Genomic DNA, 16761 nt, shown 5'->3' on the forward strand with positions numbered 1-16761 from the left:
TTATGACTTTAGTTTCATCCTCAGCCCTTTTTAAATCTTATTTTGAGATAGGACCTCACTAAATTGTCCAGGTGGCTATGAATTTGTTATCCTCCTGCCTTGGGCTCCTCCTCCAGAGTAGCTGGGATTATAGGCATGCACATCACACTGGTGAGTTAGCATGCTTTTAAGGTTTATTCATGTTATAGCATATACCAATACTTTATTCTTTTATGGCTGAATAATATTCCATTTTATAGAGAAGCCACATTTTTGTTATAATCAATTGATGGACATTTGAGTTGTTTACATCTTTTGGTTATTATGAATAATGTTATTATAAACATGATTGTACAAATTTGTTTGGATACCTGTTTTCAAAATATACCTACAAATAGCTTTGAAATCATTTGGAAATATGAATCTTCCAACTTGGCTTTTCTTTTCAAGATTTTTTGAGTATTATGGGATTGCATTGGATGTATAGGTCAGTGTTGGGAGATTATTGCCATTTCAGCAATGCTATATCTTCTGATCATGAGCATGGTATGTCTTCTCATTTAATTAGGACTTCTTTAACTTTTTTTTTTTTTTGGTACTTTTATAGATTTCATAGTATAGGTTTTCACTTCCTTTTATTTCTAAACATTTTATTCCTTTTGATGCTATTTGGAATTATTTTAAGTTTCATTTTTACATTGCTTATTGCTAGTGTGTAGAAGTACCATTTTTATTTATATATTGCTTTGGTATCCTGTAATCTTGTTGAACTTAATAGCTCTAATAGTTTTTGGGTTCCTTAAGATTTTATATATACAAGATTATGCCATCTGCAAACAGAAATTAATTTCTTCCTTTCTAATCTGAATTCTTTGTATTATTTTTCTTGACAATTTGCTCTGTTTATAACCTCTCGTACAATGTTGAATAGAAGTAGGGAGAGTGGATCTATTTGTTTTGTTCTTGATTTTTTTAAAAATATTTTTTTAGTTACTGATGGACCTTTATTTTATTTGCTTACATGTGGTTTTAAGAATTGAATCCAGTGCCTCATACATGCTAGGCAAGCGCTCTGACACTGAGCCACAACCCCAACCCTTGTTCTGATTTTTTTTGGCGGGAGAACCAGGGATTGAATTCAGGGGCACTCTCAACCACTGAGCCACATCCCCAGCCCTATTTTATATTTTATTTAGAGACAGGGTCTCACTGAGTTGCTTGGTGCCTTGTTGTTGCTGAGACTGGTTTTGAACTGAGATCCTCCTCTTTTAGCCTCGTTAGCCACTAGGATTACAGGAATGCACCACCACACCGGCTTTGTTCTTGATCTTAATGGAGAAAATGCATCTGCCTAAGCATGATTTACTTATTTATTGGTACTGGGGATTGAACCCAGGGTTGCTTAACCACTGAGCTACATCTCTAAGACTTTTTATTTTTTAAGATTTTGAGTCAGGGGGCTGGGGATGTGGCTCAAGCGGTAGCGCGCTTGCCTGGCGTGCGTGCGGCCCGGGTTCGATCCTCAGCACCACATACAAACAAAGATGTTGTGTCCGCCGAAAACTAAAAAATAAATATTAAAATTCTCTCTCTCTCTCTCTCAAAAAAAAAAAAAAGATTTTGATTCAGGGTCTTGCTAAGTTGCTGAGGCTGGCTTTAAACTTGCAATCTTCTTGCCTCAGCCTCTAGAGTTGCTGGGATTACAGGTGTGCCCCCCTGTACCTGGCTCTAAATGTTATTTTTGCTGTGGGTTTTCCCCAAACCATTTATCAGGTTGAAAAAGTTTCTTTCAATTCCTAGTTTGTTGAGTGTTTTTATTATAAAAAGTGATCCTTTTTATATGTTTCTAGATTCATTTTGCTTTATTTAGGATTTTTATATCTATATTCATAAGGAATATTGTTCTGTAGATTTTTTGTTTTTTGAACTGGGGATTGAACCTAGGGTTGCTTTACCACTGAGCTACATCCCTAGTCCTTTTTATTTTCATTTTTTTTTTTGGTGCTGGGGATTAAACCCAGGAACTTGTGCATGCAAGGCAAGTACTCTACCAACTGATCTATATCCCCAATCCCTTTTTATTTTTTGAGACGGTTTTGCTAAATCGCTGAGGCTGGTCTCCAACTTGCAGTCTTCCTGACTCAGCCTTCTAAATTGCCGGGATTACAGTTGTGTGCCACCATGGCTGGCTGGCCCGTAATTTTCTTGTGATGTTTTTGTCTGATTTTGGTATTAGAGTAATAATGGAGTGATAATGGTCTTATTAAATGAATTACAGTGTTCTTGGATTTATTCTGAAATAATTCCTTGAACATTCATTTAGCAATTGTAAATAATTGCCTAATTACTCAATGAAGATAATACTTAAAAGTATAACTAATTAAAAAAAAAATCTATTATTGTTGTAGTTAAAAAAAAACCCCCAAAACTCCTAGAAGTGTCTCTCAGCAATATTTCTGGGATAACAGCCGGGCATGGTGGTGCACACCTGTAATCCTAGTGGCAGGGGAGGCAGAGACAGGAGGATCACCAAGTTCAAAGCCAGGCTCTGAAAAAATGAGGTGCTAAGTAACTCAGTGAGACCCTGTCTCTAAATAAAATATAAATAGGACTCAGTGATTGAGTGTCCCTGAGTTCAATCCCCGGTACCAAAAAAAAAAAAAAGGAAAAGAAAGAAAAGGAGTCAGAAGTCAGTGGAATTTCAAGTATAATATGCTTAACTAAAATTTTGCTGGTTTGCTAATTGTTCTGGTCACTTCTTAGCTTGGAATATTTAGCCATTTAAAATATCAATGAGGGGCTGGGATTGTGGCTTAGTGATAGAGCACTTGCCTAGCATGTGTGAGGCACTAGGTTTGATTCTTAGCACCACATATAAAGAAATAAAAATAAAGGGTCTGTCAACAACTAAAATTTTTTTAAAAAATCAATGAATAGAAGCCCTTTTTTATTAACTACCATATAGCTTGTAATGTTGACTAAGGACTTGTTTTTTTCCAGAGGTATTATAGTGTTTAGTCATCAGTAGGCACTTAATTAAATGTTTATGGATGAATGGGAATTAATGTAGGGCATTAAGGATATGTCCAGTTTTTTGAAAATGAAAGGAGGGTTGGGACTGTAGCTCAATAATAGAGTACAAACTTAGCATGCTTGAAGCCCCTGGGGTTTAACTAAACCCCAGCATGCGTTTGTGTTATATGTGAGTGCGTGCATGTGCTAATTAATTTGACAAATTTTGTTAAATTTGTGTCTAAATGTGATTATGGGAATTAATTTGAAATATAGTTGAAAATACTGAATATTAGATTCAGTAATTTTTTTCTAATTCCGAAATGAAAAAAGATTGCTGTTGGGGCTGGGATGTGGCTCAAGCCGTATCGCGCTCGCCTGGCGTGCATTCGGCCCGGGTTCGATCCTCAGCACCACATACAAACAAAGATGTTGTGTCTGCCAAAAACTAATAAATAAGTATTAAAAAATTAAAAAAAAAAAAGATTGCTGTTGAGGAAATTATATATGATTTCTTAGTGAATGAATGACAGAGATAAGATAGCAGGGACTTTAGCATTTCGTGAATTCCAGTCATGTTCTCAGTAGCTTATGGTATCTTTGATAATGTACTCAAGATAATTTATATTAGAGATGTTTTTAGGTTTCATCATCTGCACAAAGGGATTCTGTCCAGGAGATTTTGTCCATGTGTACCTATCTATAAATGTCTCAACAAGAGTTCTTGTAACTTCTACTTTCAAATACTACCAGAGTCTGGGGTTGTTTGGAGCAGGTTTGTTTGTTCACAGCAGGACATGTCCCTGAAGATTCCTTTTCTTAAATATTTTTTTTAGTTGTATATGGACACAATACCTTTTTCTTATTTATTTATTTTTATGGTGCTGAGGATTGAACCCTCACACATGCAAGGCATGTGTTCTGCCACTGAACTACAGGCCTCAGCCCAGAAGATTTGTTTTTCTGTCTTGAAATAAATTAGAATTTTGCATCATATTCTATAATATTTGTATTTATTTTAACAAAAGTATGTTTAATTTTGCTACAACATTTGATTAAATTGACACTCCAATAAGTTTTTTCCTGTTTTTTTTCAGTGGCTTTAGTTACTCCTTCTTCCATAGCTGAATATTCCTGTGCATACATAGAATCCAATTCTAGAATCCAGGAAATTATGGGTTAAAAAGAAGTTTTCTGTTCCAAGAATGATAAGCCTCTCCTTTGGAGTGAACCAGGTGTAGCATTTTTCAAAATCCCTAGGTTTGCTATGCTGTTGAAGCAAAGATTTACAAGTTTCATTGTAATTTTTGAATTAGCAACTGACTTACAAAAATTTTTAATGTCTTTTGTCTTATATATCTGTTGCCTTCTGTTTTCTCTGAGTATGTTTTCTAATTCCTGACTCTTTTATCAGGCCCTCCTCTACTTGGCCTCTCAAAGCTGCTTTGAAGTTCTATTACTTAGCTTTATGTTTTAGTTGGATGAGAAGGCAGGTAGTTTCTTAGTAAATTTTGGGCAAATTTTGACATTCACTTTTATTTTTTGATAGTGTTTAGGTCTTAGGCAGATTGCTTCAATTGACATTGCCTTATGTGCACAATCAGTATGTGTAGTAGAGCACTCCTAATACGTTTGGTTAATAAACAACTTCTTTCTTTTGTACTGGGGATTGAACCCAGGGGGATTTAACCAGTGAGCCACATGGCAACCCTTTTTGCTATTTTTTATTTTGAGACAGGGTCTCACTGAGTTTCTTAGGGCCTAAATTACTGAATGTGGCTTTAAATTCCTGATCTTCCTGCCTTAGCCTCCCGAGCTGCTGGGATTACAGGTGTGTCCCACCAATAAACTGCTTTGGTTAAGTAAGTTTCCTAGTTATTTGAGAATTTTAAAGTATTCTAATCTAAAATTCAAAACATTGGGATTAATTAAAATTCACCTTAATAAAAGTCCTTGTGAGAGAATTTACCAAAACATTCATAGAAAGTCCTGGTTAAGATGTATGCACTAGAAAGGCAGCGGAGCACAACAGACACTAGTATGGCAATATGTAAATCAATGGATGTGTAACTGATGTGATTCTGCAATCTGTGTATGGGGTGAAGGTGGGAGTTCATAACCCACTTGAATCAAAGTGTGGAATATGATATGTCAAGAAATTTGTAATGTTTTGAACAACCAACAATAAAAAATTAAAAAAAAAAAGATGTATGCACTAGAAGTAGTGCTGGTGTCATTACTTTGAAATTTGGGATTGCAGAAAAGAAAACCAACAAATTGGATATTTGATTTTTTTTTTTTTTTTTTTTTTTTTTTTACACTGGGGATTGAACTCACTGAGCCACAGCCACATCCCAGCCCTATTTTTTGTGTTTTATTTAGAGACAAGGTCTCACTGAGTTACTTAGCGCCTTGGCATTGCTGAGGCTGGCTTTGAACTCTTGATCCTCCTGTCTCACCCTCCTGAGCCTCTGGGATTATAGGCGTGTGCCACTGTTAGACATTAGATTTTAATGATAGCCTAAGATGAGAAAACCTGATTTGTGTTTCTTTAAGCAATACAATGTATTCAGGTGGTTTCTTTCTTTCTTTCTTTTTTTTTTTTTTTTTTGTGTGTGTGTGTGTTTGAGATATGATCTCTGATAAATGGCTACAGGCTGGCCTGGAACTTGTCATTCTCCTGCCTCAGCACCCATAGTCACTGGGATTACAGGTGTACACCACCATGCCCAACTTGATCTTCTGAATTATCCCCAAGTAAATTATTTCTATATTTAGGAGTGTTTTTAAAAAATATTACTTATTGTTCTTATTGTTAACATAATGAAATCATGAGACTCACTAAGAATTAATTTTTCTTCTTGATGAGTTATTGGATCACTTCTATGGTGAGATGGTAAGATATAGTATCTTTTTTTTTCTTTTTCTTTTTTGTGGTACTGCGGATTGAACCGAAGGGTTCTTTACCCTTGAGCTACATTCATCCCTAGCCCCTTTTGGTCTTGCTGACCTTGAATTTGGGATCCTTCTGCCTCAGCCTCCCAAACCACTGGGATTATGGGTATGCACTACCACCCCTGGCAGGCAGTATATTTATGTAAAATCACTAGTATGAGAAATAAAATTATCTTTATTTTAGATGGGACATATAAAAGGAGTGCTGTATATTCTTATAATAAGCCAACATTTGTAACTTTCCCCAAATGCCTTAAATTGCTTAATATTACTGCAAGTTTTCATTTAATGAAAAAAATCTGGATTTGGACCTTTGTAGTCATTGTAATCAGTATGACCATTTTCTTTTAGTTGAATTTGATTGGTTTTTGATATTTGTGAAACTGGAAGATAAATAATATTGTTCAAATTTGTCATGTTTCACTTCTTATTCACTAAGCTAGTAGAATGTTCCTATTGGGAGGCAGGGTAATACATTGGGAAATGTGAAAATTGGAGATTGAGACCCTGATCCCAGTGTGTCCTTCAGCTTTGAGGCTGTGGAGAGTTTCTAAATGGCTTCATTGGCCTCATTTTTACATTAATACAATGTGGAGGTTGAAATAGATGGCCTTCATATATTTTTGACATCTCAACTTCTTTGACTTAGATTTCTTAACTTTTTTTTTTTAATGGCTTAAAATTCTTTTTTTTTTTTTTTTTTTTGCTGTGAACAACACCATCAAATATTTTATAAGGATTCATCCTGAATAATTTCTAAGAGCTTATACACAACATTAACTAGCAGTGTATTTCCTTGTACCGCAAAGGGCAGATATCCTACTAACACAGGATGCATCTTTGAATTGAAAACTGGCTTATGCTTAGACAGCTGATAACATAACTCCTGCCAAAATATAGGTCATTTAAGAAATTACTATGTTGTGAAAATATTCAGTAGTTGACCCAGAAGCACTGGTCACATTATGTGTGTATCAACATTCACGTGAATAGGCATATCAAAGGATGATGGGACCATCAATTTAATGCTCAAAAAGTATTCTTTAAATCATAGTAGTGTCTGTCAAAGTGGCTGGCCATAAAAACTCCATCACCACATTCATCTGAAGGGTACTCACCTCGAAGGTGACTAATTTTGCCATTTTCATCTACCTTATAATATTTCAGGACAGCCAACTTACCCTCCTTTCTCTTATGCTTATTCTTCTTGGGAGTGGTGTAAGATGACGACTTCTTTTTCTTAGCACCACCACGAAGCCTCAGAACAAGATGAAGGGTGGACTCCTTCTGAATGTTGTAGTCAGACAAAGTACGTCCAGCTGATCAGGAGGAATTCCTTCCTTATCCTGGATCTTGGCTTTTATATTTTCTATAGTGTCCGAGGGTTCAACTTCGAGCTAATATTAGTCTTCCCCATAAGGGTTTTTATGAAAATCTGCATCTTGGTGGCAGTCCCACCGCAGATGGTGGATCCGAAAGCACATTTCTTAACTTAAAAAAAAAAAAATATTTAGTTGGACACAATATCTTTATTTTATTAATTTATTTTTATGTGGTGCTGAGGATCAAATCTAGGATCTCGCACGTACTAGGCAAGCGCTCTACTGCTGAGCCTCAACCCCAGCCCAAATTTCTTAACTTTTGCTAGGCATTGTGGCACCTGCCTGTAATCCCAGTGATTTGGGAGGCTGAGGCAGGAGGATTGGAAGTTCAAATCAGCCTCACCAATTTATCCAGGCCCTAAGCAATTTAGTGAGACTCTGTCTCAAAATAAAAAAAAAGCTCAGTGGTTAAACTGCTCTGGGTTCAATCCCTAGTACCAAAAGTTAAAAAATAAATTTATTAATTTTGGTTCATCGTTTTTTTCTTTTTTGAATTAGGAATTGAACTCAGGGGTGCTTAATGACTGAGCCATATCCACACCCCGCCTTTTTTTTTTTTTTAAAGAGACAGGGGCTTACTGAGTTGCTTAGAGCATCGCCAAGTTGCTGAAGCTGGCTTTGCATTTGCAATCCTCCTGCCTCAGCCTCCAGACCTGCTGAGGTTATAGGCATGCGCCACCATGCCCAGCCTTGGTTCAGTTTATTCTGGTTTTTCTATTTAAAACTTAGCTAGTTAAATATGAACCTGAAAACATTTATCAATTTAATGATTTTGCTTAAAGGTACAATTTTAACATGGTTTTTGGTTTTTAAATAGATGTGTTTGTTCATTTATGTTGTATCTGGAAAAGGGTTTTAAGGTTAATAGATGCTCACTAGATTTTTGTTGAATTGAATGCATTTAAAATTTTTAGTGTTTTAGATTTATGATTGTAATAGTCTTAGAATGTTTTTAGGGGGTCAAAAGTATTTTTAGATATAATGCTATCTGAATTTAAACAATGAAAAAACATTGTTGGAGTCTGTATATAGGGATTTGAAGTATGAACTAGGTAGGGAAGAGTCTAGGAAAGACAAACTGGTCTTTGCTGAACTCATTTTAACCTTTCAATTTTAGAACTATGGAAAATAGCTTCATTCAGTAATAATAACAATAGTTAAACTTATGAGAAAGATACCATTGTTATCTCCATTTTACAATGCAGAATAAGTACTTTGTGCAGCTGGTAAGCAATGGAAACTGGGAATACCCCTGGATTCTGTGCTGAAATTACTATACTTTTTAAATGTGTTCAACAAATTCTTGTAAAATATCACCTTTCTGCCAGGTTCTGGACAAGGGCTCAGGGATGCAAGGTAAATAATTAAAAATGGATTCCTTTTCCTTTTGAAACTAAATGGTCTAAGCTGTAGGACTTTGCTCTGAGTTAATATAATTGCTTAAAAAAAAAAAAACTAATTGTTTTTTTGGGGGTGTATTGAACTCAGGGGCACTTGACCACCGAGCCACATCCCCAGCCCTATTTTGTATTTTATTTAGAGACAGGGCCTCACTGAGTTGCTTAGTGCCTTGCTAAGTTGCTGAGGCTGGCTTTGATTCAAAGATCCTCCTGATTCAGCCTCCTAGTCACTGGGATTACAGGCATGTGCCACTGTGCCCAGCAAAACTAATTACTTTTTCTAAGTGAAGAACAAAAGGTAATCTCTTGTCCTTTTGAGATTACTTTGGGCATATGAGGTCCCAAGTTTGTGACAGAATATTCTCTTTAGGAATTTCTGGCTTGTTGAAAGGTCTGTGGTAAGGAAGTTAGAAAGTGCCTTTTTGGAATATGTTTATTGTATTGATGAGAGTAATAGTTCTGAAATCGGAATAACCATAGTTCCTGCCTTTAAGGGCTTTCAGGCTGGCTTGGAAAGGTGAAAGGGTAAGATTGGTATTTGAAAATAACCTCAGAGGAATTACAGAGAACAATTTAATCAAGAATAATATAATGCTAGCTATCTCCATTATTGTTAGGTAAATGATAACAGTGGCACAGTGGAATATATAAAAAGAGTTGGAAGTAGATTTTGGGGTAAGAATGAACAAGGAATAATGTTGAGGAGGAATGGTCCCTTTTTCTAGGCAGAGAGAACACAGATAAGGAGCTAGACTTACACAGAGTTATTTATAGTAGGGAAAATATTGTCTGAGGAATAATGCATAAATTTATAAAACATGTAAGTAAGGGAATGTAATATTTAAGATATGACATTGTTACGGTTTTGACGCCAGGTATAATAAACCTAAGTTGAGTTTAAAATTACCAAGAAATATTTCATGTTACATTATTCTAAAGTAGCTGGAAGTCCAGAAGTTATGCAAATGTCAGGGTTGGTTGATTCAATGGCTTAATGCTGTTACCAAGGTTCTTGGTCTGTTCTGCCCCTTTGATGCTAGTGGTGTCTTCAGTTTAGGGGCAAGGAGATCTTAGCAAATGAAGGTGTCATCCTCTGAGGGACTGTTTTCCTCCATCTTATCTTTATGATTAAAGAAAATTTTCTCTCAGTTCTCTCTTGGAGACCTCCCAGAGATAGCCTCTGTTCATATCTCATGTCCATTCCTACCAGTTATTGGCAAAGAGAATGGGTTTAAACTTATCAGAATAGAGTGGATATTAGAGAATCAACCAGACTTTTCAAAGACTGATTTGGAAGATGAGAGTATGTGGGAGATTTTAAGAAAATTTATTTCTTTAAGATTTTGTGTCCAGATGTGGGTGTTCACTTTTGGATGCTCTTATAAAAATTGGTGCCTAAGCAGAAAGACACATGATTTTAGATAAGAATGTAAAACAGGTGCTGGGGATACTGCTCAGTTGTAGAGTGCTTGCCTGGAATGCACAAGGTCCTGGGTTGGATCTCCAGCAAAAAAAACACACACATACAAATGTAAAACAGGTTGACTGCTTTAAATGCCATAACACTGAATTTCCTGGGCTAAGTAATAATAAGAGGGGAAAGTTGGAGTTTATTTTTCTTCCAAATGCATCGTTTTAAAAATTAACATTTCTACCTTTATTCTAATCCCCTGGAAAAATGTATATAATAACCTTGTTTTTTTGGGCGGGGGGAGCTAATTAAATTTGACAGTCATATTTTTAAGAGTTGGGCTAGATTATTTTGTGATGAGTTTCTGAATATAATATTTAAGTATACATTGCAAAAGGCTTTACCTTATTTGGTGGATTTTTTTTTTTCATTCTGCTTTAATTTAGATTTCAGATCTCAGAATAGGGCTCTAGTTCGCCATCTATTGGTCCTAGAATTGTGTGTTAACATACTCTTGCTGTATTGTGTGGAATATAGAATATGTATTTATGTGGAGAAACGTGTGTTTATATTTTTTAAAACCTTCTTCCCAGGATTACTTTGTATAATTGGACCCTGTGACTCAAAGCTGTTTGTTTTTGATATTTGAGGACCATGATTGTGCTTGAGGATGATTTTTGAAAGAGTACAAATATAGACTCAGAGAAACATAGGTGCAGATGCTGTAGGAGCTGGTTAGTGTAACTTTGTGGGCAGACTAAAACTGTTCCGTAACGTTAGGGAGGGTGTTTTTGAGCAGCAGAAGTGGCTCATAACACCGGATATTGGTTCTGGTAAACCACACACACACACACACAAAAAAAAAAAAAAAAACACCAAAAAACGAGCATTTTGCATCTTCCTTTTTGGTGCAGACCATATGCTTCTTGTGTGCAGACTTTTGATAATTTTTTTTAAAGTCATTTTTTTTCTTTAGCTTTAAAGGTGGTGGAATTATATTTTGTATAGATAGGAGACTTAGCATTATATTAATGAATTTTTAAAAACTAGAATAATTTCATTAAGACCCTATTTTGGGAAAGGAATAAAATAAATAATGTAGTGACAAACATCATGAGGAATAAGGTGCTACCACATTAAACTCTGGTGGGAAAGTGGAAAGTTTGCTTTTTGTTGTGTGATTGGGTTTCTCTATGGAGTTCTTTGTTAAACTTTTAGCATAGCACTGAACTTCCATTTGGTGGCGGCAGGAAGCATAAATGCGCATTGTGTAACGCCTTTTGCCTGTTTTGCGGATCTGCCAAACCATGACACCCAAAACAAGACGCGTGCTTCTTAACGAAAACTACAGTTCCCAGCGGGCCCGGCGTTGGTGGGCCATCACTTCCCTCCCAGGCTCCCGACTGCCCCTGCCCGGGCTGGCCCGGCGCGGGCCCTGGCTCACGCCTGCGCAATGACGTGCCTCCCCCCCTCCCGCCTCGGGCGGCTGCGGAGCGCGGCGCTGGGGCTAGTGCCCAGCCGTGCTGCAGTGTACGGAGGCAGGCTGTAGGACAAAGGGCGGGTGGCAAAACCCGCTTCACTGGTCAGGGAGCTTTCTGCCTGTTTCAACGCACGGTTTGCCCTGGAATAGTGTGGCAGCGACGGTCTTAGCCTCTTTACTACATAGTGCACACAGTTCCTCGCTCACGTCCTCTCGCTCCGCGGCGCCAGCCCGCCCTGCCCCTCATAGCCGGCGCGCGGCACCGCCAGCCCAGCGCGGAGGGAATGTGACGGCGTCAGCGCCTCAGGTTAGCCTCACCTCGGCCTGAGCCAGGGGCCTGCTCTGCCTGCTCTGCCTGCCGCAATGCCTCGTGCCGTTGCTGCACGTCCGAGGCAGTGGGGCCTGGCGTGCTTCCGCAGACGGAGGTGCAGAAACAGCGGCCGCGGCGAGGAGCCATGACTGAGGCGGCGGCGGCGGCCGCGCCTCCTGGCGGCCCGTGGGGGCGGCGCGGCGGGCGCCCCCTGGCGGCGCGCCGGGGCGGAGCGGCCCTTCGCCGCCGCAGCCGCAGCCGGCGGAGGCGCTGCTGTCCCTCCTCCCCGTGTCCCCGGCGCTCGCCCGCTCGCTCGCTCGCTCCATTCTCCCTCCGCTTCAGATTAAAGGGGGGGGAGGGAAAAGGAGCTCGGCCGCCATTTTCCCAGTGCCGCCGCCACCGCCGCCACCGCTCGCCGAGCCGGCGGGAGAAGCGAGCATCGCAGAGAAGCCGACTTGTCTTGCCGCTGCGGCGCGGGGGGCGGCCGGAGCGCGCTCCCCGGCCGGGAAGAGGCGCCCGGGGGTGGCGGCCGGGTGCGGGCTCCGGCTGCAGACGGCGGCGCTTGTTTGTGCGGGGCGGGGGGGCGGCTTCACCCTCTGCCCCCGCCCGCCCTGCCGGGCTGCGGTACCCGGCCGTGCCCAGGCCCCGCCGGAGCGAAGGAAGGCCGGAGAAAGGGCCCGAAGAGAAGAAAAAGCGGCCGCTCCCCGCCGCCGCCGCCTTCCCCTCCCCCTCCGCCTCGCCCCCCCGCCCGGAAAGTCAGGGCGGCTCCGGGCGCCGGGGGGGAGGAGAGCGGCGGGCCCGGCCGGAGCCGCCGCCGCGCGCCCCCGCCCGCCGGCCCTTGGCGCCCAGGCCGGGGGGCTGTTTGCAAACTGCGCCCATTTTGTGGGGCCGAGTCCGCCCGGGCTACGCTCCTCCATCACGTGGTAGGTGCTGCTTCTGCTCCTCTCCTCCTCCTCCTCCCGCTGCCCTTTCTCCTTCTCTTCGCTCTCCCTGTGGTTCACATTTCTTCCTCTCTTTGTTAGTTGTAACTAGAAAGGCAGGGCAGGGGAGGAAAAATCCCCGGAACTTTAAATGGCCTCTCCGGGCTTCCCCGCTGCGGGTCCGGGCTGGGAGTCGCCCCAAGGGCGGGGGTGTGCGGGGGCCCTTCCCCACCAGCTGCCGCCTCGTTCGCTGGGCTTTCCTTTGGCGTTCTATTTAAAAAGGCGGCCTGGAGAACATGGTTTATTCCTGTTAAAAAAAAAAAAACCCAAACAAACTCTGGCTCTCCCCTTGAACTTCTCTTGACTGCAAAAGGTCTTTTTCTTTGCTCGAACACATATCTTGAGCGTTTCACGGCTTTTATCACAACTCTGATTGTTTCATTTATTTATTATTTTTGCTGCCTGTAAATTGAGGTCACTTACGTTTTCAGATCTAGTCCCCCTCAGGCGGACGTGTTTTTTTTTTTTTTTTTTTAAACTAAAGAGGAAGAGGCATTTGCTTTTAAGTGAGAGTTGGAATCTTAATGCTTTTTTTTGGGGGGGGGGGTCTGTTTTCCGCCTGATGATCTTTAGATTCTCAGCAAATACTTTGTTTTCCATATGATCAGCCCTACTCTTGTGATTAACTTAAAAATCCTTTTGTTTTCAAATGTTGGAATCCCAGTGTGGATTTTTGGAGAAGCACGTTACTTAACTATTGCTTATTGATTGCCTTAGGGGAGAAGGGGTGACATGATGGCGCCACTTTAAATTGCTCTTTCCTCCTCCTGTTCCCCCCCCCCCCCTTTATCCTGGAGGTCACTGGAGCATTTTCCGTGACCTATTAATAAAACTGCACTTGAGGGTGTTAGGAGAACAACTCATAGGAGCCAGAGTTTGGCACCTTAATGGTCAGAAGACCCGAATTCCGCGGTCCCCAAAGTTCTGAGTAATATCTCTAGTCCTTCAACCTCGTCTCCCTCCCTTCCATTCACAATCCTGCTGTTGCCATCTCCTTTGTCACGTGGCTAGCAATCATTGTGTTTTTTTGTTTGTTTTGGGGTGTATGTTTATATTTTAAATTGTAGCTTAGAGGGACCTTTCCTCTCCCGTAGAGGAGCTCAAAATGTTTTAGTTTCTTTCAGTTACAGAGTCGGAGAACATTTTTAAAATAAACGATAAATTACATAATCTTCGCCTTGCATAATCATGATATAGTTATAGATTGTTACTGAACTTCGCTTCGGAAGTACTTTCAAGTAGTACATTAGAATATCTTTTCCATTTCTCAGAATGGTCTGTAGTTCGCTTTCCCTCCTGCTTTTTGGGTCATTTAAAGTACCACTATTTACAAAGGCTTAAGTGGGTGTGTTTCCCCTCCCCCTTCTATAGGGTGTACTTGGTTCCTTACATACAGTTTTACCAATTTAGATAATTTCAATTGTCTGCAGGCGATGCCAGTTTTTTTTTTTTCTTTAACAACAGTGTATACTTTTGGGTAATGTGTGCTACCTAAGGATATTTCATTAATATTACATTTTGATGCTGGGTATTTTTTGCTTTTAATCCTGTAGCTTTAGAAGAATGTTATTATCTGTTACTTCATTTCAGTTTTCCCCATAATTGAGTAAATTTCTAATGGAAAATACAAAGTACATTTCTCTGTTTCTACACGGGTTACTAGACACTTTCAATTAAAAAAAAATCTAGAGTTAAACTTTCTTTTTAAGTAAATATAAAATGTAGTGATTCTTAAGTATGTATTGATCTGTTTTATCATGTATGTTTTCCATGATTTGGGCCATTTTCTTTGCTAACAGTTACATCATGTCATGTGATAATGTGCAGTGTGATGTGTAGTTCTAAAAATAAGGCAAGGTAGAAGTGCTCATCCCTTAGGAATTTAAAAAATGTATTATAAATGTGAGATAACTACCCTCAGTCATGGAATTTTGGATTTCCAGGAGGTTTCTCCAACAAAGTGTATGATTCCTTTGACTTTCAGTCTTTTGGATATAATTGTTAGTGATCTCATAATTTGAGGTGGTTATCTATTTCTCAAGTGTGAACTACTTGGAGGGAAATATTAGATATTTTAAAGGTCTGTTTTCTGGTGAAGATGATTGTCAATAATTGACTTATTTCAGTGTGTGTGAAATAAGTATGAATCGTGGTTGTGCAGTTGAGTGCTCAGTGAAGTAAAGGATTAGAGCTTTTGTAATAGGGTGGGGTGTTTTTGGACTTTCCACCTCTATGAATCTCTTGAAGTGAGGTATTGAGATGTGTTTCTGCTTCTCTTCTGAAAGCCTTATTCAGAACATTAGTATTTGACTTTTATGCTTTTCCACAGTGATACATTAAATTTGTGCCTGGTTTTCTTTCTTCCTCCTTACACATTATTTCTATGGTTAAACCTGTAGAGCAGTCTTTGATTGTTGAGGAAAATTCTGGAAACTAGAAAATGAATAAGCCTTAGTTCACTTACTTGTGAACTTTTTATCAAGGAAAGAAGAAAGGAAAATAACTATAGTCTGTTCCCTCCGCCCTTTCTAAACACTGCCAGTACTCTTCCATCTTTAGTAGTGCTACACTGTAACCACCAATGTCTGTCTATCCTCTGGATGTTATTCGTTTGACTACAGATTTTTAATTGTATTTTTAAGCAAATAACAAGTTTAGCTTTGTTCTTTGATATGATCTGACTGATTCATGTAATCTATAAACATAGGTTCTTTGGTTTGTGATGCTTGTTAGAGAATTGAATAATTCTAGTTAGGTTCCTTTTTTTTTTTTTTTTTTTGGAGAAAGCTTAATTATCTGTTCTATTAGAAAAGTATTTTTAAAAAAATGTTCTAAAAAACGTTAAACTAATTCATACTGGATTTTTGGAGCAATAATAGAGAAAACTGTTGAAACAGCAATATTTCTTTTTTTTAATCTGCTTCTTTGGGTGGGGCTTTTTTTTTTTTTTTTTTTTTGGTTGTCTTGGTGAAGTCATTAAGACAGATTCTAAGTCAAGTTTCTTTCAGAAATGTATATATCTAAAATTTTTTTTGTTTTGTTTTCCCCCTACCCCTGGACCTCTCCATTCTCTTTGAGTCTAGAGGGGAAAGAATAGTGTAGACCAAATATGTGGTAATGATAACTAGTAAGTTACCCTCCCAAGTATGCATTCTGGTCTTTTTCTGTGACTCACAATTCTCTACTTAATGCACAAGTAACAAGTAACGCATATCACTTGCCTCCTGTCTGTATTCTGGTAGCCTTTAAATGTTGGAGACCTATATAGTACAGTGGAGTATTTGTTTTTCCTAATTTACTGTCTTATAACCATATTGTGTTCACCTGAGTTTTGAGCTCCCATCTCCAGGAATGGGAAGTATGGATGATAGAGTCCTACTTTGCATTATGAATTATTACATTGGCAGGAATATTTTTGCACAGCATTTAGTGTGCCTGGAGACTAATATCAATTTATTAAGATAGAAATTATAATTTAAATATACGTCTTCAGAAAGCAACATGGCTTAAAAACTAGGCTTAGTACTGATTAAAAACACGAACAAAAGAGCAAACAGCAACAAAAACAGTCATCCTATTTTAGGAAAAGATATGGTCCAAGCCTTTTATTGCACTGTCAGATGGGGTGTTTGGGGCCATTTTATTTGAGACATCTGTACTGTGCTTCTTCATAAAATGAGCAAGCAGAGGGCATTAGTGTAAAATATGTTTCCTGTGATGTGGTTCAATCTAAGCAATCAAGGTAGAAACTTATTTAAAATAATTGGAGAAAGTGGGAAAGGAAAGTGCTTTAATACTAAATAATTAGTGATGAGATTTACTCTGGGATTTGTTTCTGTGTTAAGCATTGTG

General features: G+C 39.2%; 1 protein-coding gene and 1 pseudogene across 9 annotated transcripts in view; one reads left to right on the plus strand and one right to left on the minus strand.

Annotated features, from left to right (window-relative positions):
- Positions 1–16761, plus strand: part of Kansl1 (KAT8 regulatory NSL complex subunit 1) — a 180179-nt gene that overhangs the window by 18834 nt on the left and 144584 nt on the right. The window contains exon 1 of one of the 9 annotated variants that reach the window (XM_058572282.1): positions 11671–11926. The exons of 7 other annotated variants lie outside the window; for them this stretch is intronic. The gene's annotated coding sequence lies outside the window, so the exon portion shown is untranslated. Of the gene's footprint in view, positions 1–11670; positions 11927–12716; positions 12853–16761 lie in introns of those variants that run through there. One more of the 9 variants, XM_046421042.2, reaches the window with a different exon arrangement.
- Positions 6635–7753, minus strand: LOC124076972 (ubiquitin-ribosomal protein eS31 fusion protein-like; annotated as a pseudogene).

Source organism: Marmota monax, unplaced genomic scaffold (assembly GCF_021218885.2).
Source record: "Marmota monax isolate L192 unplaced genomic scaffold, Marmota_monax_Labrador192_F-V1.1 WCK01_AAM20220418_F8-fsc00322, whole genome shotgun sequence".
NCBI lineage: Eukaryota > Metazoa > Chordata > Mammalia > Rodentia > Sciuridae > Marmota > Marmota monax.